We start from the raw sequence: 27,273 nt of genomic DNA on the forward strand, positions 1-27,273 counted from the left end.
TGTGTTGCAATCCTGTCACGTTGTGTTGCAAGCAGATTCCTGTGCTTCTTTAAATCCCAAAAGTTCAGGACTCCAAGCCGCGCCTTGCTGCCATGGTAGTTTCTTAGGCAGCCAGCGCTGTTGCTCTCTCCACGGCCAGGCTGCCGTGAAAACATGTACTCCCAAAATGCCCAAGCTTGCGAGAGGCACACTACAGGTATCTTCCCTCCGGGCTGATAGGCTTTACGTGACTCGTTGCTTCACTTTTCATTAATGTGCCCGACGCGTTTCGGGGAACCACCGCCTTCCTCATGGGCTGCAACGAAAAGCACACGAGATTTGCATCAATTTAATTTGGACTTAATTTATTCATGACAAGCCCCTCTGTAGGCGTATGCTAAGTGCATTCTGCTTACAGCGTATTATGGGACTTGTGGTCCGTTGATGCGATTTAGTTTTCAAGTCTTTGAGTAAGGTCGTGTGTCCTTTTGTAAATTAGTGCATGTCTTGTCCTCGCCTTGAGTAGGCTGTGTTGCAATCCTGTCACGCTGTGTTGCAAGCAGATTCCTGTGCTTCTTTAAATCCCAAAAGTTCAGGACTCCAAGCCGCGCCTTGCCGCCATGGTAGTTTCTTAGGCAGCCAGCGCTGTTGCTCTCTCCACGGCCAGGCTGCCGTGAAAACATGTACTCCCAAAATGCCCAAGCTTGCGAGAGGCACACTACAGGTATCTTCCCTCCGGGCTGATAGGCTTTACGTGACTCGTTGCTTCACTTTTCATTAATGTGCCCGACGCGTTTCGGGGAACCACCGCCTTCCTCATGGGCTGCAACGAAAAGCACACGAGATTTGCATCAATTTAATTTGGACTTAATTTATTCATGACAAGCCCCTCTGTAGGCGTATGCTAAGTGCATTCTGCTTACAGCGTATTATGGGACTTGTGGTCCGTTGATGCGATTTAGTTTTCAAGTCTTTGAGTAAGGTCGTGTGTCCTTTTGTAAATTAGTGCATGTCTTGTCCTCGCCTTGAGTAGGCTGTGTTGCAATCCTGTCACGCTGTGTTGCAAGCAGATTCCTGTGCTTCTTTAAATCCCAAAAGTTCAGGACCCCAAGCCGCGCCTTGCCGCCATGGTCGTTTCTCAGGCAGCCAGCGCTGGCGCTCTCTCCACGGCCAGGCTGCCGTGAAAACATGTACTCCCAAAATGCCCAAGCTTGCGAGAGGCACACTACAGGTATCTTTCCTCCGGGCTGATAGGCTTTACGTGACTCGTTGCTTCACTTTTCATTAATGTGCCCGACGCGTTTCGGGGAACCACCCCTGTAGTATCGGGTTCCCAAGGCCTACATGCTCCGAAGATAACCCACTTACATTGAAAGAACTGTTGGCACGGAAACTGAAAAATTCAAAGAACAAGTTTATTAAGACCCCATGGGGTGGTGATACATTCCTACAGCACCCTTCAGTAATGCAAGAAGTATCACACCGAACATCGGTGTGACTCGCTTTTTTATACAATTTGCAGGTAATAAAACAATAGGCGGTACAAAGTTACAGAGCGTTATGTACACATATGGTCATTTTTGGAACACAGCCAGCTCATTGGAGGGGTTACAACTCCGCTGGTCAGTTTGGCGGCACATTCCTGAGGAGTGACTGGTCAGTGGGGACTGCGCATGTACAGGCTTGACCAGTACTAAAAATAGCCTGTTGCTGGGCAAACTCGAGTGGTCAATGGCACGAACAACGGACTAAAGGGCACACTGGCCACGAGGCCGCTTATGATCTAAGATGGCCGCCGTAACACACAAAATGGCGTTTCCAAGTATAGCCAAGTTAAGCGGGAAAACATGTAGCACAGCTAAGCGCTAACTCGGCCATTGTCAAATTACGACAGACGACCCTTTTAGCGTTTAGCTGAAGCTACCTCATAGTGAACATAATCAGGGTGTTCATCTTCAATATCAATTAGCATTATTTGAGTTACTTCTTTATGAAGCATCATTTTGTCATGAGCAAGAGCTCGTCTTGATGGTATGCAAGCCGATAAGCACATAGAACATAAAGCGGGGCCACATTGAATACATAAGCATACACAAAACAGTATCCCCACAATGATGCATAAAATCGTTAGCAATTTCCAACCCCAAGTGGTAAGCATTGACCAGAACCACCCTGAAAGAGTCCAAGTTCCATTGTCCAAGTGTATTTCAGCAGCTATCTTATGCAATTTTGAAATGGCCTCATAAACAGATGGTGAATTGTCAGGTACATAAACACAGCAGCTGCTTCCGATAATTCTACATGCCCCCCCACGGTCAGCTAGAACCACATCTAGAACCATTCGGTTCTGGAGCGTAACAATCCTAGAAATCTGAAGTTCTTCAGTAATATTCCCTAATGCAATGGCAGTATCATTTGCTACTGCCTCAACAACACGGGTCAGTCGTCGTATCTTTCGACTATTCAAAGCAGCCCCAACAAAGGAAAACAGTCCCAAATTGAAGTCCACATACTGTTGCAAAGCAGTGTCCGTCTGGTCAATGTCGTCCAGAACAACAGCACGTTTAACACGGTTCAACACGAAGTCATGATAAAGAATATAGTCATTATGATACATTGGTGGGGCAATGAATACAGGGGCAATACAAAAGATACATAGCAAGTGCCTAACCATCCCAATGGGAGCTGATGATAACCCTTCGTTCCACAAATAAAATACGTATTACGAGATGCTACAAACGATATGCCATTTGGGCTATCAAACGTGAGTGTAGTATTGCATTCGCTTTTCCCAACCGAGATTGTACCTTTATTGCGTATACACAAATCAGCTTTAGTGGCAATAACATTAATAACATGTGAGCTAGAGACATTAATGTTACTTTGGTTGCTGTAAACACGTGGGGCAGACACGTTATCGGGGCGGTACTCCTCCCATTCAAATCGAGTACCCTCAGCTCGTGGATACCCATCCCGGTCATGGTAACAAATTTTATTCAAACGGAAAAGCACCCCCCTTTTGTTGGCCATCTCAAAGTGAAGAGGAGTGTATACCAGGCATTGCAAGATCCATTGTGTGAAAACGGGAGTGGAATGAGTGGAGTGCCCCCTTTCTTCTGGTGCCCGGGCAACATCCCACACACCCAGCAATTAGACGTGTTTGTCATGTTATGTGTATGATGCATGATCTGAATAAAACTATTGTTCAAATAAGTCTGTCGGTGCCGTTCTTCATGGTAAGGCAAAGTGAAGTGAAAATGTTCAGATGGAGCCGGGGTAGTCGGCAGCAAATGTACACGTGCAGGCACCACAAGTTCAACTACCCAAGCTATCACTGCTATTACCACAATCGTCAAGACAAAAAGGATGGCACCAAGTATAAGTAAGTCTTTTGTCCTGTGATGCAGAAAACGCCATAGTTCAATTATTTTTCAAAGTCTTAAGTAGTTCAAAATGTTCATAAAGTCTCAAATGTACATGTGTGTGTATTACACCTAAAAAAGAAAAATACGGTGCTGAGCTCCGAGGTAGCCGTTGTTTTCTTCTCCGGGGTCAAGACGGGTGTCGCTACTCTTGGCAGAACTGATCCCCCCCCCCTTGAGATTCCCGGCTTCCGTTTCACAAACCCCAGAGCGGTAACCAACCAGTCTCGAAAACCAAAAAAAATCTTCTTATCGTGGCCGCATATTATAGCGCTGTCGTCCAGAAACAGTGTGGTCCGGGAAGGCTCCCTCAACTTCGGCCGATGTCACAGCTGGGCTCTTTTCTTTCTCCAGAATCTCTTGGAAGTCGGTCAGCACAGCAGGATTCACCAGATCAGGAGAGACACGACGGCAGTGTGTTGAATGTATCCACCGCTTCCTATTGGTCACTCGTACAGCTGTTCGAGTTGCCAGGAGGACCTGCTCGGGGCCTCGCCACCTCGGTTCCAAGCTGTTCGCCCTCTCAAACGATTTAATCATAACGTGGTCTCCAGGGCGAAGATCATGGCCCTCTCCAGTGGAGTTGTCAGGGAGCGCTCCTCGAACCTGTTGATGAATAGAAAGTAAATCATTTGTTAATCGTGCCAAATAATCGTTCATCATTATACAAGGCACATCATGTATCAATCGCGGCTTAGGCACCCCCCAAATATTCATCGGCCTTCCAAACACCACTTCATATGGTGTGAGGCCTGTTCGAGAGTGGGGCACTGATCTGAGAGAAAGCAATGCTAGCGGTAAGGCATCCGGCCTTTTCAATGACGTGGACGCCACAATCTTAGCCAGTTTTACTTTCAACGTGGCATTATACCGCTCGACAAGACCTGCTGACTGAGGGTGGAACACAGCATGAAACTTCTGCTGAATCCCCAAGCCTTTCAACACATACTCCATGATTTTCCCGACAAAATGAGGCCCATTATCGCTCCACAAAAATTTGCAAACTCCAAATCGAGGGAAGTACTCCTTGAGCAAAACCTTAGCTGTTGTCAAAGCTGTATTATCTTTCGTGGGGAAGGCCTCAACCCATTTGCTAAAAGCACACACCACCACTAAGACATACTTAAGGTTATTGCAGCGCTCAAGCTGGATGTAATCCATTTGAAGTACCTCGAATGGTGCAGAAGGTGGAACGAACCCTCCTTTCGGAGTATGGGTCCCCTTTGCAGGATTGTGCTGCAAACATATCAGGCAGGTCTGAACTACTCTCTTGGCGGTATTAGCAATCTCGGGATGCTCCCAAATTCGTGTTAATAGTCGAGTGATTGCAAGAGCCCCCACGTGCGCCAACCCATGTGTCATCCGGACCATCGCTTGCAAGTAAGCAACAGGCAATTTCCATTTCTCCATGTCCTTGCTTCTCCAACACCCTTCATCATCTAGCACCCCATCTGCTGCCCATGCCGCAAGTTCTGATTCAGTAGCTGATTTCTGAATATATATAATATCTCCGCTCTAACATCATTCCATCGCTCAGCTTGGGATTGTGCCACGTACATGGGGGAGTCAGCTCGGGACATAGCCGTTTGTCTCGCTATACTGTCCGCAAAGGCATTTCCCTGACCCACTTTGTCGATGATCTTTTTATGGGCACTACATTTTATTATCGCTACTTTCTTTGGACAAAGCAACGCGTTTAGGAGGTCACGCACTAGTTCTCCGTGCATAATGTGTACTCCATGAGAAGTCAAAAACCCACGTTCTCTCCAGAGTAGCCCGAAGTCATGTGCTACTCCGAAGGCGTACCGGCTGTCTGTGTATATGTTCACACATAGGCCAGCACTCAGTTCGCAGGCCCTTGTCAAAGCTATCAGCTCTGCTGCTTGAGCCAATTTCTGTGGTATTCTAGCTGTTTCCACCACTGTCTTAAGTGTCGTGATCGCATAGGCTGCGGAGGTCGTGCCATCTGGCAGCCTCAAACACGATCCATCAACCCACAGTTCCCCATCCACATCTGGAAGTGGCATATCCTGTAAGTCGACACGACCCTTTGTCTGTTCCTCGGTCAGGAAAACACAGTCATGATGTTTTTCTTCCTGACCCTCCTCAACCGGATAGGGCAATAAAGTGGCATGGTTCAGAGTAGCACATCTTTTCAGTGTGATATGTGGCGCCAACAGTGTAAGCTCATATCCTGTTAACCGTGCACTCGTGAGATATTGGGTCTTTGTTTGATTTAGCAGGGCATCTACTGCGTGGGGAACTAACACCAACAATTTGTGCGATAACACTATTCCCTCACTCTGCCTTATAGCTACTGCTGTTGCTGCCACTGCTCAAAAACACCCAGGTAACCCTCGTGCTACAGGATCAAGGATGGCTGAAAAATACGCACATGGCCTCTGCTTGTCCCCGTGTGTCTGCACTAACAATGATAACGCGCACCCATCTTTCTCGTGTATGTACAATGTGAAAATCTTCGTGTAATCTGGAGTACCTAATACGGGGGCAGAGCAAAGAGCCTGTCTCAATTGTTCAAAAGCATTTTGACATTCATCTGTCCATTCAAGGGGCATTGGCGTAGCTTTGGACAGTAACGCTAGCAAGGGCTTTATAATGTGCGAAAACCCCATGATCCACTGCCTACAAAAGGACGTTAACCCTATGAAGGCGCGTACATCTCTCTGTGTGCGGGGGACTGGTGTATCTAAAATCGCCTGAATTCGATCTGATGTTAATGCACGCCCCTCCTTAGACAAAAGATGACCGAGGTAGGTCACCTTGGGTCTACAGTATTGAAACTTTTTCTTAGAAACCTTGTGATTATGCTATGCCAGAAAAGAAAGCAGCGCAATCGTACTCTCCTCACATTGTGCGTAAGAATCTGCAGCAAGCAGAAGGTCATCCACATATTGGATAAGGACAACCCCCGACTGTAACTCAAAGGAATCAAGCTGTCTTTTCAAATCCTGGCTGTAGATACTCGGGCTCTCAGTGTAACCTTGAGGAACACGACAAAATCTATAAGATTTATTATTTAACGTGAAGCCAATAAGATATCTGCTATCAGGATGGACAGGGATGGAAAAGAACGCATTTTTCAAGTCAATTACACTAAAGGTCGTTGCCGTTGGTGGTACCAGTGTAAGCAAAGTCGTAATGTCGGACACCACCGGGTATTGGGGAATGACAATTTTGTTAATTTCTCTCAAGTCAATAATAAACCGATAGACCTTGTCATCAGTATCTCTCTTAAGGATCGGACGAATAGGGCTATTACAAACATTATAAGGAACCTCTTCCACCACTCCTGCAGTTATCAAATCTTGAACAATATGAGTCAGGGCAATTTCAACTTCCCTTGAAATCTTATACTGTGGCACCCGTGGCAGAGAGGCCCCCTCCTTAACAGTAATATGAATAGGTGGAATACGCATCTCCCCCACATCCGTGTCTGAGGTCGCCCATAACGTGTGCGGGAGAGAGGCCAAAGCTGGAATGTCTAGTATAGTATAAAACCTATTTGGGTCAGGATAATTGTCATTCAGGATAACCTGCACTCCCTCAGGAGCGCACCGGAGCGCTCCCTCCTAGCTCTAGGACGCTCCCGTGCCGCACGGCCACCAGCTGCTGCGTGTGCCTCCCCTTCCTCTGTGCCTCGCTGCCCGACTGCCGCCTCGTGACCACGCCCCCTCCTCCGAGCGGCGTGGTCCGTGATCGGCGCTCTTCTCCCTGTGCCCCTGGTGTTTTTTTGTACTGTGTTTAATTGTATTATTTTGTATTGGTTTTTGTCTGCATTGCTGTTTCCCCCGCTGTATTGCCTGTTTCTCCCTGCCTGTCGCCGCCCTCCGTCTTCCCTCCCCGCTTCCCGCCACCACCGCTGACCCCGCCCCTTTTTTCCTTCTGTTCCCTCCCCGCTCCCGCCTCCCAGCTGCTCCGCCCACCCGCGCACTTGGCCATATATGGCGACCGTGCGACGCAGGTGAGTGTGTCCTAGCTCTAGGACGCTCCCGCGCCGCACGGCCACCAGCTGCTGCGTGTGCCTCCCCTTCCTCTGTGCCTCGCTGCCCGACTGCCGCCTCGTGACCACGCCCCCTCCTCCGAGCGCCGTGGTCCGTGATCGGCGCTCTTCTCCCTGTGCCCCTGGTGTTTTTTTGTACTGTGTTTAATTGTATTATTTTGTATTGGTTTTTGTCTGCATTGCTGTTTCCCCCGCTGTATTGCCTGTTTCTCCCTGCCTGTCGCCGCCCTCCGTCTTCCCTCCCCGCTCCCCGCTTCCCGCCACCACCGCTGACCCCGCCCCTTTTTTCCTTCTGTTCCCTCCCCGCTCCCGCCTCCCAGCTGCTCCGCCCACCCGCGCACTTCGCCATATATGGCGACCGTGCGAACGCGCAGCGGTCACGCGCAGCGGTCACGCGCAGCGGGCGCGCCGATTGTGCGCCGAAGGCGCGCCAAAGGTAAGCCCGTCTACGCCCGTCCGTGCCTGGACCGCTCCCAGTGCCAGGACCCCTGGCCCACGAGGACCCCGCCCGACTCGCCTGACGTACACCGCCGCCACCCTCATCGCACTCAACACCGGCCGAGTCCCGGGATGCTGCAGAGCCACCCCACGACGTGTCCACGGACCCTTCAGCTGCAACACCTGCAAGTTCACCTGCATCCGGACCTGCCCGACACCAGCACCTGCCAAGCCGAACACCAACAGCAACCACCTCAAGTGCATCCTGCTCAACATCCGCTCCATCCACAGACACGCCATCGAACTCTGGAACCTCCTAGACGCCACAGCCCCTGACGTTGCCTTCATCACGGAGACCTGGATGAACGCCTCCTCAGCGCCCGACATCGCCATCGCCATCCCAGACGGCTACAAGATCACAACGCCAACCAGGTGGGAGGAGGCGTCGCCATCATCCACAAGAACACCATCCGCATCACGACCAGCACCGACAACACCTCACCCTCCGCACGAACAACGGACTAAAGGGCACACTGGCCACGAGGCCGCTTATGATCTAAGATGGCCGCCGTAACACACAAAATGGCGTTTCCAAGTATAGCCAAGTTAAGCGGGAAAACGTGTAGCACAGCTAAGCGCTAACTCGGCCATTGTCAAATTACGACACCCCCTTCCTCATGGGCTGCAACGAAAGGCACACGAGATTTGCATCAATTTCATTTGGACTTAATTTATTCATGACAAGCCCCTCTGTGGGCGTATGCGAAGTGCATTCTGCTTACAGCGTATTATGGGACTTGTGATCCGTTGATGCGATTTAGAAACCTGTAGTGTGCCAGTGTGCCTCTCGCAAGCTTGGGCATTTTGGGAGTATATGTTTTCACGGCAGCTATATATATATATATATATATATATATATTACCTACTGGCGGTCGCCAGTAGGTAGTTATAGATAGGATTTTTTTCAATGTTAAATCTCAAAATTCTATTTGGAATAACTTTGGCACCCGTTGACGAATCTGCCTGAAAATTTCCTGAAAATGGCCTCGTCGAGCTCCGGTTCTTCCTTGAAAGTTTTTGGGGGATACGTCAAGCGGGGGCCGAGATAAAAGGGGGGTCCCAAAACGCGTTTTCCCCATGTTAATTTCCATAGGGAGGTCGATTTCACTTTTAGCTCGAACGGCTGAATGGATTTCCACCAAACTTGGCAAAATTGTAGGGACTGGTAGCCCGATGTGCCTTTGCTATGTCTCAAGATATGTGCTCCAGTGGATTTTGAGTAATTTAGGTTAAAAAAAATATATATATCTATAGGCGCTCTCCGGTGCGCGCACCGGAGTGCGCTCCTGGCGCGACACGCGACTTGCGCGCAGAAAGCTGATTGGCTCTTGGGTGTCTGTAAACATTCTAAACAGTCTGGAGCGGCCGCCATCTTGTGTCTCAGTAAAATCGAGACACAAGGGGTTTGAAAAAAAAAGGGGCAAATGACCATAAGGGGGAAGAGTAGACCCCCTCTGACCCCCTAGGTTTGATGTGGGGGCTAAAATAGGGTCCTGCGGAGCATTAAATTATTTTTTTTTTCGTTTTGCGCGGGGGAAGCGCATGGTACGCGTACCGGGGAGCAAAGCACAGGGAAAATCCAGGACCATATTTATGAAGGCCTTGCGCTGCCAGTTTTGCGCCGCCTGTGCGTCAATTTTTGTGACGCACCAGCGGTGTAAAAAAATGCGCATTGTTACGCTATATTTAAAAAGTGACGCATCTATCTAGATGCGTCACTTTTTAAATATAGTGCAACGAGGCACATTTTTTTACACTGCTGGTGCGATGCGTCACTTTTCTGTGCGCACTCCTTATGACATTCCAGATGTGTCATATTTAATGTATGACGAATCATGTTGCAAGGAGTTACAGATACGTCAGTATTTCTGACATATCTGTAAACATAAAAGTGACGCGAGGCAGGCGCAAGATTTTGACGCAACAGCATCCTAAAAGTGACGCAGAGAAATCTCATAGATTTCAGTACGTCGTTATTACCAAGCTTTTTGCGGGGGAATGCCCCCTCTGCATACATTATACCTGACGCAGATATAATGTGGCGCAGAGTTTTAAAAAGTGACCCATGTACCTAGATGCATCACTTTTTAAAAATAGCGTCAGGTATAATGCATGCAGAGGGGGTGTTCCCCTGCAAAAAGCTTTGTAATAGCGACGCAGTGAAATCTTTGAGATTTCACTGCGTCACTTTTAGGATGCTGTTGCGTCAAAATCTTGCGCCTGCTTCACAGCAGGTGCTAGACTCACGCAAGACCTTTTACATGGGTCTTTTTCCATGTGAAAGGACACATTACTGGAGTTGTGTCACTTTTGTGACGCACTCCAGCAATGCGTTACTTTTGTGTTTACAGATACATCAGATATACTGACATATCTGTAACTCCTTGCGACATGATTCCTCATAAATTAAATATGACATATCTGGAATGTCATAAGGAGTGCGCACAGAAAAGTGACGCATCGTACCAGTGGTGTAAAAAATGCGCCTCGTTGCGCTATATTTAAAAAGTGACGCATCTAGGTAGATGGGTCACTTTTTAAAATCCTGCGCCACATTATATCTGCGTCAGGTATAATGCATGCAGAGGGGGTGTTCCCCCGCAAAAAGCTTTGTAATAGCGATGCAGTGAAATCTTTGAGATTTCAGTGCGTCACTTTTAGGATGCTGTTGCGTCAAAATCTTGCGCCTGCTTCACAGCAGACCTTTCACATGGTGCTTTTTCCATGTGAAAGGACACATTACTGGAGTTGCGTCACTTTTGTGACGCACTCCAGCAATGCGTTACTTTTGTGTTTACAGATACGTCAGAAATACTGACATATCTGTAACTCCTTGCGAATTGATTAGTCATATATTAAATATGACATATCTGGAATGTCATAAGGAGTGCGTCCAGAAAAGTGACGCATCGCTGTTTTCACGTAGCGATGCGTCACTTTTCAGAAATGAGGCCTCCAGTTTATTCACTGTGTCACCTCTACGACCCTTTCTTGCGTCAATACGTCCCTTTTGCATACATTACACCTGACGTAGGAATAATGTGGCACAGGGGTTTACAAAGTGATGTATTTACCAAGAAACACCACTTTGTAAATATGAATAAATAAGGTGCATTTTTTATTGGAATGTTGTGTCACAAAAAGTGATGCTTTGGTGGCGTTAAAGTGACGCTTGGCTTCATAAATGAGGCCTTCTACCTTCAACTCCAGCAATGCATCTTTTCTTACCCTTCCACACCCCTCCTTTTCAACATTTTCTTTGAACATCAACATTCCCCATATTCATTCTTCTTCTCATAACTTTCTTTTCTAACACTCACCTTCTTTCAGTCCTCCTACTTCACTTCTTTTTTCCTCTCATACCTTTCTGTTCTTTCTTACTCATTCTCCTTTCAATTATCAATGCACTATATTTCACTTACTCTTCATTTTTTTAAGAATATAGCTCTTTGATGAGAATTGTAGGTAGTTCTGAAAAGAACTTTTGGTTTTCTTCTTTTAACTGAACAGGAACAAAAACAGGGAATGGAAACTGCTCAACAGGAGCAAAAAGAACAAAAAAAATTAGGGGTGGAAAGGGCAGCGATGGTTTTCTAATGCTCGAACCATGAGCTGGACACTTTGTTCTCCAAAGGTAAGCAGTTGATTGCAGTATCTGCATCTGAGGACACCATGGTTAAAAGCAGGTTGTATGTTTGGCACCTGCTCCTGCGATTGCCCTCTCCCAGAAGAAGTTGCTCCTCCGGTTGATGTAGAGGCCCCATCTCTGGGAACCTCTTGTGCCAGAGCCCTGACACTTTCCCGGGCAAAATTCTGGGGGTGCCTCCTCTCCACATGTCGGATCATCGTAAAGTTCCCAAAAGAGTACTTTTTTGGGGGGTCACCCCGTGACAGGACCTGTTTGCAGATCCTGCACTCCACTTTTGGTGCATTCACCTTCTTCTGGTCAGCTGGAATCTTATAAAATTTCCATATGAAATGTTCCTTCACCTTTGGGGTAGGAGGCTCTTCATTGATGAACTCAGGTTCATCCTCACTGCTGGATTCTCTGGCAGCCATGGTAAATCACGAAAGATCCAGGTGCAAAAAACAGGTCTTTCAGTCACAAAAGTGAAAGAAGAAGTGAAGGAAATGGGTGGGGATTTCATTCTTTGTAAAAAAAACTATTAGCAACCAACGAAAAGTGTTATTTTAGGGTCACATGACCCGACGCGTTTACGCTGCGCGCTCCGGAGCACTTCCGGGTGCGTTTACACAGCGCAATCGTAGGCGCTTCCGGGGCGCAAACGTGGTGCGATCGTAGGCGCTTCTGGGTGCTTTTACTCGGCGCGAACGTAGGCGCTTCCGAGGGCACTTACGTTGCGCGCCGAAGTGACGTCATCAAACTTTTACAGAAATGCATAATCATTTTCCTTATAAAAAAAACTGATTTTATTTGTATGGTACGAAATGTTTTGCATTATTATTAACTTTTCATTCATATTTTTTTTCACGAACGACAGTAGCGCTCTGGGTGCGCTTTCAGGTGAGCTCACTGGAAAGCTTACCGGAGAGCTTAGCTGAAAGCTTCCCGGAGCGCGCACCCAGAGCGCAAAAGAAAAAAATTTATATAAAAAAAAAATGAATACTTACAAAAAAACAGCAAATTGTAAAAAAAAAAAAGGTTAGAAACTCGATATAGAAAGGAATTAGCATTTAAAAAACCTATGAAATTCACTGAAAAAACCATAGGTTTCACACCAGTTATAGTTAGGAATTAGCATTTAAAAAACCTATTAAATTCACTGAAAAAACCATAGGTTTCACAACAGTTATAGTTAGCTGGAAATTTTACTGATATAAAACCATTGAAATTCCCACGTTATAGTTAGTCGGACTCACTATAACTTGTGCGCCTGCAATGCACTGCTGATGACGTCACATATTACATCACTCATGACATGGTCAGTGACATCACTCATTGTACTCATTGTACATTCCAGGCAGTGTTTATTAAAAACCCGATGCATTTCAGGCCAAAAGCCCTTCTTCAGGGGTAACTACGAATAACAATAAAAATATATACCATTAGTTTAAAGTACATGTGCATATGAACAGTACATTAATTTCATCTATAACATACACTTCAATTGCCGTTCAGTATCATAGTTGGCTACAACCCTGTATTTTAAACATGTTTGAATAACCCCAAACGCTACTTCTCTGCTACAATGACAATGGTACCTCCACCTTTTTCCATATCGTTTTTAAACAAACTAGTTGTTACTCTCTCTTGTCTTCCTTCTATAAACCCCATGACCGACAAACTTAGTCGTTCTATGCTTCCTTTTATATTGTTATTAGCGGAAAAACATTCATACCTGCCGTGATGTTTAAAACCCGGTTCTCCTCCTTTCACTTACATTTTCAAAAACTTTTCGTCACACCCTCACTGCCGTCCCTTTTATTCCTCGTCCCATTTTGTTTCTGAGCAGCCCTTGAAAATTTGGGAGGGTTTCGTCAAGGGGGGCCGAGAAAAAAAGGGGGTCCCAAAACGCGTTTTTCCCATGTTAATTTCCATAGGGCGTTTGGCCTCACTTTTAGCTCGAACGGCTGAATGGATTTGTTATGTTATGTTATGTTATTTGCATTTTAATGCGCACAGCTGCTCCAGCGAAGGAGCGTCCTGGCGCAGGGAAAGGTAGACACAACACAACACTAGATCCAGTAACAAAAAGCAGAAGCATTAAAACAGGGAACAATTTAAAACAGGAAGGTTTTCAAAGCCCTACGAAAGGATATTAAATCATTCAAGAGGCGGATTTCCAAGGGGAGCGCATTCCAGAGGGTTGCAGCTTTCACGCGGAAGGAGCGACCCCCCATCCGACTAAGTCTAAAACGGGGGACAACCACCAAGGCTTGTCCAAGGGATCGGAGTGAGCGGGTGGGAACGTAGGGAGAGATCAGTTCGTTAAGGATCACGGGTGCCAACTCTCTAAGAATTTTAAAAACCAGGCAAAGAGCCTTGAATTGGATTCGCTTGCTTATCGGGAGCCAGTGCAGGGACCGTAGAGTGTTAGAGGTGGGGCAGGTTCGGGGCAAACCTACCACCGCCTTGGCCGCAGCGTTCTGGACTCGCTGTAGACAAAGAATCTCGGCTTGGTTCGCTCCTAAAAGGAGTGAACTAGCGTAGTCCAGCCGGGAGATAATCATTGCTTGAATGACCAGCTGTCTTGTAGGAGCATCAAAAAATCTGAGCAGGGGTCTGAGCCCGCGTAATACTCCAAAACAGCAGCCCGCCACTCTCTTCGTGTGCGTCACAAAGCTTAGCGTGTGGTCAAGCCATACTCCCAGATTCCTGAGTTCCAGGACAGGGGCCGGCGCTGATCCCAGCTCCGGAGGCCACCATCCGTCCCCCCAGTGATCCGCTTCCCTTCCAACGATCATCACCTCCGTTTTTGTCGCGTTCAGCTGGAGACAGTTGTTATTCATCCAGCTGGCCACCTCTCTCAGTCCACTTCGGAACCTGAGGGCATCCTGCTTGGCATCCCCGCTGATCGTGACCGCCAACTGAGTGTCGTCGGCATAGGAGACCATGGTTAGGCCCCATTGCCTGGCGACCTCAGCCAGCGGCTGCACGTACAGGTTGAAAAGCGTAGGACTCAGCGAGGAGCCCTGAGGGACCCCCAGGTCCAAAGGATGGTACTTGGACTGAAATGGAGGGGTGGCAACGCAGAAGGAGCGATCACTGAGGAAGGAGCGGAACCACTGCAGAGCTGAACCACGAATGCCAATGTCCTGCAAGCGGTGCAGCAGGATGCGATGGGAAACAGTGTCAAAGGCAGCGCTCAGGTCTAATAAAATAAGCGCTGCCGTTTGACCTGCATCAAGCACACTCCGCAAATGCTCAACCATTGCCAGAAGGGCCGTCTCAGTGCTGTGGCCAGCGCGAAACCCATTCTGCGTGGGATCCAGGACATTAACTTGGGTCATATGCTCCGTGAGGGCCAGATTTACATGGGCCTCCATGACCTTGGCCGGCCACGGGAGCAAAGATATAGGGCGGTAGTTTTCAGGTCTGAGCGGATCCAAAGATGGTTTTTTTAGGATCGGGGAAACCACCGCTTGCTTCCACTTGGCAGGGACCAGGCCGGAAGTCAGGGAGAGGTTAATTAGCGAGCATACTACTGTGCGTCCCTGAAAAGCGACATCCCTGAAAAGAGCCGATCTTACCGGGTCTGCAGGCGAGCCAGACTTGACTCGCAGGGCCCATTTAGCAAACTCCTCATTAGAGAGAGTGGGAAGGGAGTGCAGCGATGGACAGTTACTAAAGCCGCTCCAGGGAATCACTGGCGACAGTGTGCTCGGAAACGCCTGGTAGATTTTCTTAACTTTGTCCAGGAAGAAAGTGGCTAGGGCTTCGCAGTGAGAGGTGGAACTGTCCAACTGTGGAGGAACTCTCTTTGCCATCAGATCTTTTATAGTCTTAAAGATGGTTTTGGTAGGATTGGGGCTATTACGGAATTCGGCTGCGTAAAACGCCGCCCGGGCCCTACATATGGCTCGATGGTAGAGCTTAACTAAGGCCAGGTAGATAGATTTCTTATCTGCATCATACGACTTACGCCACTCCCTTTCTGCCCGTCTACAAGAGGACTTCATTGCACGCAGCGCGCTGTCATACCAGGGGCTAGCCTGCCGGGGACTGGACTTACTGGAGATGATAGGTACCAGGGCGTCCAGCGCTCTGGTAATCCAGTTACAGAACTGGTCATAGCCCGAGGTAACATCCAGCAGAAGACCTAGAGGCTCAACACCCATAATGTGGTGAAGGTCCTCTAACCTGAGTTTGTTCCAGTGGCGTCGAGGTATCCGCAAAAGAGGTGGAATAGTGGGATTGGCAGGAAGGGGGAGCCAAGCAGACACCAGATAGTGGTCAGACCATATCACAGGATCGACCGCCACAATCTGGGCATCCGAGATAGTTGTGAAAAACGGATCAAGAGTGTGGCCAGCCACGTGTGTAGGCTGAGAGACAAGCTGGATCAACTGCAAAGCCTCTAGGTCAGCCAAAAAACCACTGATGGCCAGAGACTCTGACCTATCGAAGTGGAAACTCGGCAAAATTGTAGGGACTGTTAGCCCGATGTGCTTTTTCTGGGTCTCAATATATGTGCTCCAGTGGATTTTGAGAAATTAACGTTTTAAAAAATGTATATATCTGTGACAGCGTCCCAGATAGCGCTCCAGATCGCGTACTTTTCGCGTCACGGAGCTTTGCGAAGCAATGCTGATTGGCTCTCCGGTGTCTGTCAACATTCTAAACAGTCCGGTGCGGCCGCCATCTTGTCTCTCGGTAGGATCAAGAGACAAGAAGAGGTGAAAAACGAAGGGGGAATTTAATGAAAGGGGGCAAGGTAGACCCCTCTTGACCCCCTAGGAATGATGTTGGGGTTATTAAAGGGTCCCGTGGGGAAAATAAAAAAAATTTGATTTTTGACGGTAGAAGCGCTTCTCGGTTTGCGAACCGGGTCGCAAACTAACGGCTGAATGGATTTGCATGAAACTTGGCAAAATTATAGGGACTGTTAGCCCGATGTGCCTTTGCTGAGTCTCAATATATGTGCTCCAGTGGATTTTGAGAAATTAACGTTTAAAAAACAGATATATCTGTGACAGCGTCCCAGATAGCGCTCCAGATCGCGTACTTTTCACGTAACGGAGCTTTGCGTAGCGAAGCTGATTGGCTCTTCGGTGTCTGTCAACATTCTAAACAGTCCTGTGCGGCCGCCATCTTGTCTGTCGGTAGGATCGAGAGACAAGAGGAGGAGAAAAACGAAGGGGGAATTTAATGAAAGGGGGCTAGGTAGACCCCTCTTGCCCCCTTAGGAATGATGTTGGGGTTATTAAAGGGTCCCGTGGGGCAAATAATAAAAATTTGATTTTTCGCGGTAGAAGCGCTTCTCGGTTCGCGAACCGGGTCGCAAACTGGTAACGAAACGTGAATTCGCCATTTTGTGTTTCAATTTAATTAAATTACTAGGTATAAGGGGGTACGGGAGACGTATCCTGACCCCTTTTGTTTTCTGAGGGTGGCTGAGGAGGCTCATATATGTTGATACATGTCTTCCAGCGGCTGTGCGTGAGCGTTTTTTTTTTTTGCTGCGTGACGTCTGTTAACGTTCGATTTGATGGAAATCAGGAACTGTTGACCGCCATTTTGTCACTGCAAGTAAATATTTTGTTAAAAATAATTGTTATAAATTAATCCTTATTGATAAACATTGTCTGCGCCATCTTGTCTTTTTTGCAATGCCACACTTTTGTTGAGCACGGTAGCCATTTTAGATGCCTTGACCAGACCCACTCTCTGCACGCCGCCGATCCTCAGCATGGCTCTCCACCCTCGCAAGCATCTCCCCCACGCACTGGTCACCCCCGCTCTCTCTCTCATGCATGGGCCAGAAACCTCCTCCCATGTGCGCTGCTCTTCCCTGAGAATCACACTCTGTGCCCGCCCGACACCACCCTTTCACCCTATTCACTACCGCACCCTCTGACACTCCTCTTCCTCTGTGTCCGATTGTCCAGGCCCGTCCCAGGCTATCACCTAGCCCTGCAGATGTAGTTTATGGCCTCAACTGTAAAGAATCACCACTCTTCAAAGAAGTTACAGTAGATCAAGGCCCCCACCCGATGAGATCCGTCACACTACACGCGTTCCTGCAATCTGACAACCATCCTGTATTGTGATTGGAGAGGGGATACTCACTGTGAGGGTGTGTGGGACCGAGCCTGAAGCGGAAGATTCCAGGGATGCCTTTTTGTACATCAAAGTCTTCACAATTATGTGTCACATTAAAAATATATAGCACTCCAACAAAGTAGAAGGAAAATAACACTTTAATAACTTATAAATATATACATCGCAACAAAAACAGTAAACACCTTAAAACAATTTTTATTAAAACAGAAGCAACAATGGTCAGTAGCGGTCTGTTGTGCGAATAGTCCCAAGGCTGCATATTTACCTAGAGTGGTGCTGTGTAGGACATTCTGAATGGAAATTAACCAGAACTATAACCATCATGTTTCATTTGTGTAATCGTTTTCTGAACATGTACATTAAAAAACTAAAAGAAATGCCAAGAACGTCCCATATGAAAGTGAATTTTATCTGGCAATTTTTTTCTTTTCCTTCTCATGAAAAGAAAGTTAAAGCCAGGTTCGTTACCTGCCTCATCTGCAAAAAAAAAACTCTCGAGATGGACCGAAAAAAAATATAGCTATGGTAATCATACCATGCATCGGCACATGGAGAGGTGGCACCCTCTTAATTATTCTAAAGCACAACTTCGAGATTTGGGGGATAACCCCCGACCGGCAAAACCATCCACCAATGTCTTAGCAATAAGTGAGTCAGAGGCAAGGGAAACGGTCCCAAATCTGCAAAAGAACTTTGGGCAGATGAGATTGACTTGTGTAGCATGTGGAAAATTAATTTCATGCGGAGAGATCAGTATTACTTTTATAAAAACAGTAATCAATGATGCATTAGAACTTAATATCAATTCATTTTCCGAACGTGTAATCAGTACCTGTCCCATGTCAATTCATTGTTCGAACGTATAATCAATACCCATCTCGGATCAATTCATTGTCCGAACATATAATCAGTAAAAAGTGCGACAAGTGCAACAAAATCATATCGATAATTCATTGTGAGCAAGTACCAAAAGTGTCGACAATTCTAACCTTCAATAAATACAGTAATCAATGATGCATTAGAACTTAATATCAATTCATTGTCCGAATGTGTAATCAGTACAAGTCCCATGTCAATTTATTGTTCGAACGTATAATCAATACCCATCCCGGATCAATTCATTGTCCCAACATATAATCAGTCTTATCCCATATCAATTCATGTGCTAAAAACTGCATACATATCTCATGATATCAAGGCTGAGCAATCGGGGCACAATAGTTTAATTTGTACCGGCGCCATTTTGGGTGAGGTCAGGAAGGTCCAAGTATAGTCAAAATGTCTCCACCAACTCGTGGTTGGACCGGGACCTCTTTCGGCAGTCCAAAAGTTTTCGTTGAAGGGTAGTAGAGGGGACTGGCGACATGAACCATCAGTCAAAGAGGGGTGGGAGGCAAAAATCTCTCCTACCGGGTCATACTGGTTTCCCACCGGAACTGATCAAGTTGGTAGTCTTGCAGGATTTTGGTGATTTCAAGACTGAGGCCGGCGCCGGCATGAGCGCGCCGACGTCCCGCGGCTACGTCGTGGTCGTTCCGTGGGTGATCATGGCAGTCATTCCCCGTCGGGGGCCCCCGTGGCTCTTATAGAATCTTCAAAGTTGAGGAGAACGTTTCTGGATGCAGGACTCATTTTCTAGTTGAACTCAGAAGCGCCGTTGCACCCCAACAGTGGACGAGACCCCCACTGGGTGAGCGGAGCATCATTGCCTCGCAATAGTGGACGAGACCTTTTGTCGGGTGAGTGCAGCGTCGCTGCATCGCAAGAGTGGAGGAACCCTTTTGTTGGGTGAGTGGAGCGTCGCTGCATCGCAAGAGTGGAGGAACCCTTTTGTTGGGTGAGTGGAGCGTTGCTGCATCGCAAGAGTGGAGGAACCCTTTTGTTGGGCGAGTGGAGCGTCGCTGTATCGCAAGAGTGGAGCAACCCTTTTGTTGGGTGAGTGGAGTGTTGAGGGTGCAGCTGAGGGGCCCCCACCTGGGGGGGTGGGAGAGGCTCGTTCGCGCCGCCTCTCCCTCCCAGCGCACCCCACGCCGTCACCTGGCGTTGATATCTGTGATGTCCGGACCAGGCGATAAGAGGGGGGGGGGTCGGAGGCAGAGGCAAGACATCCCCCCCGTGGCCTGCAGGGCGCCGCTTCAGGCCCGAAGGGGGAGCTTATATCATGCCGGGGCCAGACCAGGAGATACGAGGGGAGGCGGGGGGTCGGTGGCATGTGCAAGACATCCCCCCCCCGTTGTCGTAGCCATTATTGAACAAAGAAGAGGGATCCCGCCGGCCTCGGCTCCTCTCCTGGCCCACCTTACGCGACGACCTTCCCGGCTGACGGCTGCCAGCAGGACCCGCCCTACACGTGCCGAAGGCCTCGTCTTCCGGATGGGCGTAGCCGCGAACCTGTTGCACTTCGGGAGTTTCCGGAATGGGGGTAGGTATCTGCTGATTTGTATCTATTTCATGTTACCGTTATTGGGCGTGGCGGGCGGTGGGACAGACATGCTTGGAGCAGTGGGGGGGTGGCGGAGCCTAGCTACCTTGTGGCTGCCGTAACGTCAAGCTTGGCTTCTTTCACCACTTTCATGTTTCTTATTTCTAGCGAAGTCAAAAACTCTTCAGAGGCCTACTGATTTTGTTCGATTTCTTTCCCTTCCTTTTCAAGCGTGTTTCATGCTAAAGTTTCTGTTTAACAGGATACAGGGATTACTTCGTATTTTACATATGTCTTTTTTATTAGGGGTTCTCTCCGGTTGAGTCAGATGATGTACCTCTAATATATGGTCCGGGTGGAACTAGTTTCTCAATCAGTGGGGAGTAGATGGGCATGACAGATTACAACGGGGGACAAAGGTCCGCATTACCCACCCTTCACTACTTGCAAAGACTAGACAGAATATTTCTAATCCACGTTATTTGCAAACAGAGAGTACCTCGAAAGAACTATTCCTTGAACAATAAATGTTCAGCCAATCAATCAATCAGGCATGACGGATTACAACGGGGGACAAAAGTCTGCATTACCTATCCTTCACTATCTGCAAAGGGAGACAGAATATTTCTATTCTTCTCTGTTTGTAGACAGGGAATATCTCAAACAGCAATAATCGATAAAAAAATTAGTAGGATTATAACACTTTAATAACTTATAAATATATACATCGCAACAAAAACAGTAAACACCTTAAAACATTTTTTATTAAAACAGAAGCAACAATGACACCTAACAGTAGTGACATCCTGGGCGGGTGATGGAACTGGGATTATTAATGGAAAAAGATCTACAGAGAAAACTATTAGTGAATTATACTTCTCCAGAAATTTAAAACTCACAAATGTTTTATTTGTGTAATCGTTTCAGGTCAAACGGATTGTGGGACAATGTTCACAATGGAAAAGTCACCAAAAGGCATTTGGATCGATGTTGCAGCAGGCTGCCATGTATATAGTTATTTAAGAAAACGTTTTACCCTGTTACTTTGCTGGTGTGTTGTATATATTTATAATATTTGCATAGGGTTTGTCGTTATTTTGGGTGGGGTGGGGTGGGCGGCGGAGTCGAGCTGTCTTGCAGCCATCATGGTGTGGAGCTTAGTTCATCTTACTAGTTTCGTATTTCTCATGAGGGGTTGTTCTTAATGTTTGTATTTTAGCGAGGTCAAAAACAGATCCCATTAGTGGCCTACTGATTTTGCTCGATTCCTTTTGTTTTTTTAAACGATTTTTCACTATCTGCAAAGACTAAACAGAGTATTGCGACTCTGTGCTTGTTTGTAAATACAGAATGAACCAAAGAGAACCAATTCTAAAACAGTAAATGCTTGGATAGAAATCAATCAAATAGAGAGAGAAGCAGGCACGACGGATTACAATGGGAGCAAAGGCCTGCGTTAACTACCCTTCACTATCTGCAAAGAGAGAGTACTGCTAAGAGAAAAGAGGGGGGGGGCAGCGTTCAAGGCACATCAGCGTGCATAAACACGAAAATGTTTTTACCTATCATGTACTTGACATTTGACAGCATTTGATATTTGGTATTAAAAAACCATTGAAATTCACTGAAAAAACCATAGGTTATAGACCATATATAGTTAGGGATTAGCATTTACAAAACCTTATTTTACTCGCATAAAACCATTGAAATTCGCATATATAGTTAGTTGCGCTAACTATATATCGCGCACCCGCAATCCACTGTTGATGATGTCACATATTACATCATTCATGACATGGTCAGTGACATCACTGATGACATCAATGATGACATCACTGATGACATCACTGATGACATCTCATTTGACATTACTGATCACATCACTGATGACATCATTCATGTGATTATACGATGAACCTCTTCAGACTCTGATATAACCTTAGATACACTCAGTGTAAACAGACACTCACAGACTGTCACTCATCCATGGAGTTACTCACACACCTAGTCAGTCATGCAAAGAATCAATCACACCTCCATTTCCTCAACTATACATTTATACACACCTTACTTATTCGAACATATACTAACACATATTTACTCTTTTATACAATCCCTGATACAAGTTCACAATGATCCATACAGCCACTCACACATTCACTGGCTCTTATGCACAGTAATTTATATATGTGAACTCTCACATGTACTGTGTTTTACATATGTACTTACTTTGACATGTAGCACTGAGATATCCATTCACTCACCAATACACTTGTACACAGTCAACCACCCATACAGCTGTTTCCACATGCAGTTTTGAACCCATAGATCTAGTGAATCAACTGTTCGCACATGTATGCACAGAGTCACACACCTCCCAGCCACCCCCACACACACACTCACTCTCCCATACAAATACTTGGACAACCAATCAATAACCCATACAGTTACTCATATAGCTACTGATCAACACATGCAGCAGTTTGTAGAACAACAGATATAATGATGCACAAATTAAGATAGTTTAGTCACTAACCCATGCACTCAGTGAGACACATTTAATCACTCTCTCACACAGTCAGTCATGCACCTACTAAATCCTTCATCCAGACACTTATACATCCACTCATTCTTCAATATGTAAGACATATTTTAACTTTACAGAAACAGACAGCCACTGGATGATGTCATCAGTGATGTCACTGACCATGTCATGAATGATGTAATATGTGACATCATCAGCAGTGGATTGCGGGTGCGCGATATATAGTTAGCGCAACTAACTATATATGCGAATTTCAATGGTTTTATGCGAGTAAAATAAGGTTTTGTAAATGCTAATCCCTAACTATATATGGTCTTCTTTTGTTTTCTTATAGAGTGGTGCCTCCTTTTCCTGAGCCAGTGCCAGGTGAGGCGAGTTCTTATTCTCGTGTAAATAGGTAAGCATGACAAAATAGGAATTTTGAAACAATAAAGATCAGAGATGACAGCTAAATAGGTCACTCTGTATCAATCAGATGTATGAAGTCTAGTAGTACCAGTGAAGCTGTGACGTTGTTCATATGTGGACTATTTGCTATTTCTTCTAGATACCACGGGGAACCGTCTTTGCACAGAGAATCGGAATATCCGTAATAACAGGTAACAAGGTTGTATTTGGTACCAAACTCTTTTCTTTATTTCTTTTCACACCTTAGTGTTTTTTTTCATTATTGCAGTAGCAGCATTTGTGGTCCTGAAGAAAGCCTGGGACTATTGAGTCCTTTTTGGCTGAAACATGTCAACCCTAAGCTTCCACCCATAGGTACTCATTTGTTGAAAACTGTCTTTGCACTGTTTTTAAGCTTGCACATTGAGAGATTCCTATTAAAGTTTTTTCCCTCATTGCCCAATTTTAACTCACTATCACTCTTTAGCTTGCACTGCATTTTTCATCCCTACACGAACTGTTTGTTCATATCTGCAGGATCACACATAACTGAAAAACAGAAAAACATCAGTGAGCTCCCCTTTCCTTTTGAAAGGGTTGTAGCCCTTAGTGACACTAGTGTGTCACTAGGAGGAGACCCAAATGATGAAGCATGTCACCAATAGTGAGTGATGGGAATCTGTCCTTTTAAAATTATTTTCCTAGGGCCTGCCCAGTGACGGACAGTTTGTGGTTTCTCAAGGCTTTTTGTAGGCTTCTATGTACGTCTGAATGAGTGAGACCCCTGGATATTGTGGTTTGAATACAGCATTAGATTGGGGAATATGTCCACGCTAGTTCTATAAACATTCCCTGAGTCCCTCTTCCTACTTTATAGTGGTTTATTTTTTTTTAACATTCCTCATCAGCCAGGCTACCTTAAATGCAATGACACAGCGAGCAAGGGACCCATGTCTGGGCACACTCTCCCAATGCCTTTGTCTTCCAGATGTTCCAAAGGAGTTTTTTTGCAAAGCTTTCAGGTCACTATTTTAGTAAAGAACTTTTTCATCAGTGTTAGAACTGGGGGTCTCTAGTTGTCAGAGGTAGGTACCACTGTCAAAATAGGGACCCTTGCTTCTAGTCAGGGCAAGGAGATAACCCTCTTAGATAACCCCTGCTCGCCCTCTAGGTAGCTTGGCCTGAGCAGTCTAGGCTAACCAGAGGCAATGCGTTAAGTATTTGTACCAACACTCACAGTAATACAGTGAAAACACCACAAACTGATTCCACAACAGTTTAGGAAAATAAAGATATTTATTCTAAACTACACAAGACCAAAACGTCAAAAATCCAACACACAGTTCAAGGATATGGTTTCAAAAGAGTTCTTCAGGTTGTAATCAAAGTTCTTTAAGTTACGATCAAATAATCCACAGATGCGTGAAAAGTTCACAGTTGCGTCACGTTGACTCACAGTACCTTTAGATGCAACAAAGTTCCACAAGCAGGAAGCTGGTGCGGTGGAAACAAGCGATGCGTTACTCCTGAGACCCTGGGGAGGCGATGCGACAGCCCCGCTGCAGCAGCGGGCGTGTGGCGACGAATCCGGTCTGTATGGGGAGGAAGGCAGCTTGCGTGGATTCCGGTGCGTAGGTTCCGTAGGAAGTCTGTTCTCGCAAAGGCACGATGCGATGATCTCGTAGGGGCTGCGACGATCTCCGGGGCGACGATGCGCGGTCCAGCGGTGATCCTCTCTCTCGCAGCTCCTTAATATGATGGTTCTGCGACGGTGCTCGCAGCGACGTGATTCGGTCCGCAAGCAAGCGGTGCGGCGATCTCACCCAGGGACGACAGGCTCTGTGACGACTCTCGCAGCGGTGTTCGATTCTCCCGCACCGGTCTGGTGCGTCCCGCAAACGAAGGGTGCGACGGCTCCGGCAGCGATGTCAGGCGCTGCGCCGATCTCGACCTTCGTAGCGGTGGGAAACTTCTTGCACTGTCGGGGATGCGCTCCGCAAGCGAGCGATGCGACACTTTTCAGCTTCACAAGTCTCTCAGCTTAGTCTCAAGCTTCCCAGCTCAGGTTCAACTTCTAGAGGCCCCACAACTGGATCAAACACTGTACGAAGGACAGAACTCTCTCAGCAGAGTTCAGGGAGACTGGGGGTGAAGTCCTTTTGTTCCTGGGACTTCGGAAACAGGGAGCCAGCTCTTCTCAGGCCCTTGGAGATTCCTTACAAGACAGGGGACACAGCTCACAGCAAAGTCCTTCCCCTCTCCTTGGCAGCAAAGCAACAGCAGGTCAGTCCCGCAGAGCAACAGCAGGACAGTCTTCCTTCTTCAGAGTCAGCTTTCTCCTTGGCAGAGGTTCCTTCTTGATTTCCAGGATGATCTAATTTTCTGTTGTCAGGGGTCCTGTACTTATACCCCTAAAGTCTTTGTTCTCTCTGTGCATGTGGGCCCTGAGCCCGGTCCGGACCAGTTCTGGGTGGATCCTGAGCACCTTGTTTTGCTGGCTGCATCTTTCCTTTCAGAGTGAGGGGCAGGGTCCTCCGCCGCCCAGCAGGAGGTGGAGCCAGCATTGTGGCAGGCAGGCACAGCCCTATTCAGCCCAGGTGCTAACTCCTCCCACCACTCAGGTTGCAATTGCTTCATTCAGCCTAGTGCTGACTCATCCAGCCTCTGGGGGAATTCCCCAGCCCCTGTCACTCACAAACCAGACAGTCAATACACAAACAGGCCCAGGCACACAGAAGGGTCAGACAAGAGAACAGCAACTTTCTAAAAGTGCTGTTCTCAAACACAGGATCTAAAAACCACCTTTCCTAAAAGATGCATTATTAAATTCTGAGTTCAGGAATACTAGATACTTATGTCCTATCTTGTTCCTATGGGAAGAAATGCTGTTAACCACTGTAGCCAGCATCCCCCATGTTAACCTATGGAGCAAGATAGCCTTACAATAGTGAAAAACGAAAATGGCTGTAATTCACTACCAGAGCATGTCACCTGCACTAGTACATGCTCTACCTTTCACATACACGGCACCCTGCCCAGGGGGGTACCTTGGGCCTTCCGTAGGGGTGGCTGATGTGCACTAAAAGGGAAGGGTTAGGCCTGGTCAGCAGGGACGCGGACCAGGAGGCCATGGCAGTTCTAAACTGCCCGTAGGCGCTGCAGTGGCAGGCCCGAGACACCATTTTAGAGCTACTCCTGTGGGTGGCACAATCAACGCTGCAGGTCCACTCGTAGCATTTGTCATCACCGGCCCTGGCACACCCCGTGCACTTTACTAGGGACTTCATGGTGATACAAATATGCCAAACATGTATATCCAATCAGAATATCAATTTACATAGAGAGCATATGCACTTTAGCACTGATCAGCAGTGGTAAAGTGCGCAGAGTCCTATTGCCAACAGCCACGGGTCAGGAAAAATAAGGGAGGAAGAAGCAAAAAGTTTGGGGATGACCCTGCAAAAAGGGCCAGCTCCAACACAACCCCCTTCCAGCCTAAAGCCAGGGTAGACCAAACGATATCTCGATGGGATTCCCTGCTTAAGGCGATAGAACACGGAACCTGGCCCAAAAAGCAGGGCAGTCCTGTTCTACGCCGTCCTAAACCCAGTTGTATCACTCTTTCCATACTCTCGGGGTCCACCATGCCAATCCATATGGAACCCTTCACCTCACCTGTGGACACCACCTGTGCAGCACCTAACCTTAGTTTCCTCACAGGTGTGTCCCAACAGACCAACAGCAAGCCACAGTGACCACCAACAGTGATCAGGGATGAGACCCAGGCCTCATGCCTCTCATGGCTCTCAAACCCCTGTGGCATCAGAGGGTGGGGGGCAGTAGCCCCAGGTCCTTGGCACCCTTGGTCCACTCTCTTTCTTGTCAGGTCAGGTCTGACACTCTGGCACTGACCCACCAGTCCCGGACCTTTATCCGGCGGCTGGACAGGAGGCTGAGGTGGGCTTCCCCACTCCTGGTCCTCCTCTTCCTTGGGGCTCTGTACCCTCCAACCTGGAGCGGTACCCCCTTCTAGAATAGCCAGGGCACCTGTGGCAGGTGTCCTGCGCCATTCACCCACCAGTTCAGGGGTTCTATCCTGCAACTGGTATTCCAGGTCAGGAGGGACACCCCGGACCTGGCCCTCAAACGTAGGCTCCAATGCCTCCAGGTCAGACAACACCTGAACCTGGCTTCCCCACCCAGGGACCAACCCCTGCGGTGGAACACTCGCCTGGCATGCCAGGACTTCTGGGG

This window comes from Lissotriton vulgaris, chromosome 8, assembly GCF_964263255.1.
Source record: "Lissotriton vulgaris chromosome 8, aLisVul1.2, whole genome shotgun sequence".
Taxonomy (NCBI): domain Eukaryota; kingdom Metazoa; phylum Chordata; class Amphibia; order Caudata; family Salamandridae; genus Lissotriton; species Lissotriton vulgaris.